Raw genomic sequence first — 3,020 nt, 5'->3', positions numbered from 1 at the left:
CCCGTCTCTACTAAAAATACAAAACAAAATTAGCTGGGTATGGTGGCAGGTGGCTGTAATCCCAGCTACTCAGGAGGCTGGGCAGGAGAATGGCTTGAACCCGGGAGGTGGAAGTTGCAGTGAGCCGAGATCACACCACTGCACTCCAGTCTGGGCTACAGAGCAAGACTGTCTCAAAAAAGAAAAAAACAAAAGAAGATAAGGAAAGGGAAATACAGGGAAGTGATCACACAGTCCTAGTTCCACACTCAACACTGAGTGCTACAGCCACTGCTATACAGACAGGGCCACTGGCTGGCCTGTCTACACATGTTCTTTCAGGGAAATGATGCAAATGTCAGACGACAGTCAGACTCTGATACGGTATCATCCACAAACACAACCTGGAGGCACGGTGTACCCGCTTCAGCTTTTGAATTCCACCTACAGTATTATTGGAGTGGTCAAAATGGGGGTGGCTTCTGCAAGGAAACATCTAAAACTAAAGGAACAGGACTCGTCACAACTCTGGTGTCCTCAGGGAGGAATGCACCTTGGTGATGCTGAGGGCTGGGACCCACACTGTGCCCATTCCCCTGCTGCAGTCTCACTTTGTGTCCTCCCTGACTTGGAATGAAATACTTGCCTCCAGCTGGGATGTAAACATTTTGGAGTCTTTCGATATTTGTTCCAATTTAGCCAGTCATCATTGACATTTTCCTGGAAATTTGCACAATATTCTTTCATTTGTTTTAACACTGGGATGAATTCCAAATGAAGAAGGCTCACTATTCTTCAGCGTGTTTTTAAAAAAATTTTGAACCTCTCCCTCCATTTTTAGATGAATAAATGTGGAGGAAGGGATGAAAAAACATAGAATTCAGAAAAATGATGTGGATGTATTAACTATGCCTAAGTTACCAAACCGAGCCTCTTGAAGACTCTTATGTTGGTCACACCCGTCTATGTCATATTCAGGCAGGGCGGCCGAAAGTGGATGCCCGTGTGCTTCTGACTTCGGGTTTTCTCTGGAAGCCGTTAAGAACAGGAAACGAAGGATGTTACGTAACGATGATGAACATAGAGCAGCTTCTAAAACAAACAAGTTACGTAGTGATGAGGAACACAGAAGAGCTTCTAAAACAAAGGATGTTACCTAGTGATGACGAACAAGAACAGCTTCTACGTCTTCTCCGCGAAAACACCAAATGGCGGATGACACCGGTGCAGCGGAGGCCGGAAGCCCCGGAGGCGGGAAGCCCCGGAGGCCGGAAGCCCCGGGGGACCCTGGGATGGGGAACTGCGGTGGTTTCCGCCGAGGTTTCCGTGGAGGTTTCCGCAGTGGCATCCAGGGCGGGGGTAGTGGCAGTGGACCAGGCCGGGGCAGAGGCCGTGGAGCTTATGGAGGCAAGGGCGAGGATAGGGGGTGGACGCCCATCACCAAGCTAGGCCGCCCGGTCAAGGACGTGAAGATCAAGTCCCTGGAGGAGTTGTATTCCTGCCCATCAAGGAATCTGAGATTATTGACTTTTTCCTGGGGGCCTCTCTCAAGGACGAGGTTTTGAAGATTATGCCGGTGCAGAAGCAGACCCGCACCGGCCAGCGCACCAGGTTCAAGGCATTTGTTGCCATCAGAGACTACAATAGCCACGTCGGTCTGGGTGTTAACTGTTCCAAGGAGGTGGCCACTGCCATTCGCAGACCGTTATCCTGGCCAAGCTCTCCATTGTCCCCGTGCGCAGAGGCTACGGGGGGAACAAGATAGGCAAGCCCCACACCGTCGCTTGCAAGGTGACCGGCCGCTGGGGCTCTGTGCTGGCGTGCTTCATCCCCGCGCCCGGGGGCACTGGTATCCTCTCGGCGGCTGTGCCCAAGAAGCTGCTCATGTTAGCTGGTATCGATTACTCAGCCAGGGGCTGCACTGCCACCCTGGGCAACTTCACCAAGGCCACCTTTGATGCCATCTCTAAGATCTACAGCTACCTGACCCTTGACCTTTGGAAGGAGACCCTACTCACTAAGTCTCCCTATTAGGAATTCACTGACCACCTGGTCAAGACCCACACCAGAGTCTCCGTGCAGAGGACCCAGGCTCCAGCTGTGGCTACAACATAGAGTTTTATACACAAAAAGTAAAGTGAATTAAGCCTGTGGGGGAACAAACGAAAAAAGAACAGCTTCTAAAATAAAGATTGATTATAATTGGCTGGGTGAGACTTCTGACAAATCCAGACACCAGGCAACAGGAATTCTCCATGAGTTGAGAAATAGTCCTAACTGTTTATTCAGTCAAGGAGGGTTACACAGCAACACACTAGAAGAAAATTTAAGGATGCAAAATCCACATGATGAAAGAGGAAGTGTCATCTTGGAGGATTTGGCACTCAACACTGGATGAAACTGAAGCCCAGGAATTGCCATAAAACATCCCCCCACCTAGTACTAAGTAATCTTCACTATCTGCCTGACAATGGAATGTAGGAATTGTGTCACATCCAGAGGGTGCAGGTGGAGTTTTCTCAGGATGCTGCAGTGCAGGGTCAGTATGAGATTTAATAATATTTTGAGTGTAAGATAGAAGAATCAAGTTGGGAGGTTTTAGGAATAGTGAAGTTACCTCCCATAAAGTCCCTTTTCCAAGATTGCAGATACCATCATGTACTTAATAAAACTCTACTAATCAGAGATATGTGTTGTACAAATGAAACCTTGGATGGACAACAAGAAGTGTGAAAAAAGTTGAACTCAGGCCAGGCGCAGTGGTCCACGCCTGTAATCCCAGCACTCTGGGAGGCCAAGGCGGGCAGATCACGAGGTCAAGAGACCAAGACCTTCCTAGCCAACATGGTGAAACCCTGTTTCTACTAAAAATACAAAAATCAGCCAGGCATGGTGGTGAGTGCTTGTAGTCCCGGCTACTTGGGAGGCTGAGGCATAAGAATTGCTTGAACCCGGGAGGCAGAGGTTGCAGTGAGCTGAGATCACGCCACTGCACTGCAGACTAGCAAAAGAGTGAGACTCCGACTAAAAGAAAAAAAAAA

The 3,020-nt window shown here is 49.0% G+C and overlaps 1 pseudogene; it reads left to right on the top strand.

Annotated features, from left to right (window-relative positions):
* Positions 1 to 1,187: 1,187 nt before the first annotated feature.
* LOC105530706 lies at positions 1,188 to 2,094 on the top strand (annotated as a pseudogene).
* Positions 2,095 to 3,020: the final 926 nt, after the last annotated feature.

Source organism: Mandrillus leucophaeus, unplaced genomic scaffold (assembly GCF_000951045.1).
Source record: "Mandrillus leucophaeus isolate KB7577 unplaced genomic scaffold, Mleu.le_1.0 Scaffold84, whole genome shotgun sequence".
Lineage (NCBI taxonomy): Eukaryota > Metazoa > Chordata > Mammalia > Primates > Cercopithecidae > Mandrillus > Mandrillus leucophaeus.
Note: the sequence above shows the minus strand (reverse complement) of the source record. Positions and strands in the feature narration are given on the sequence as shown.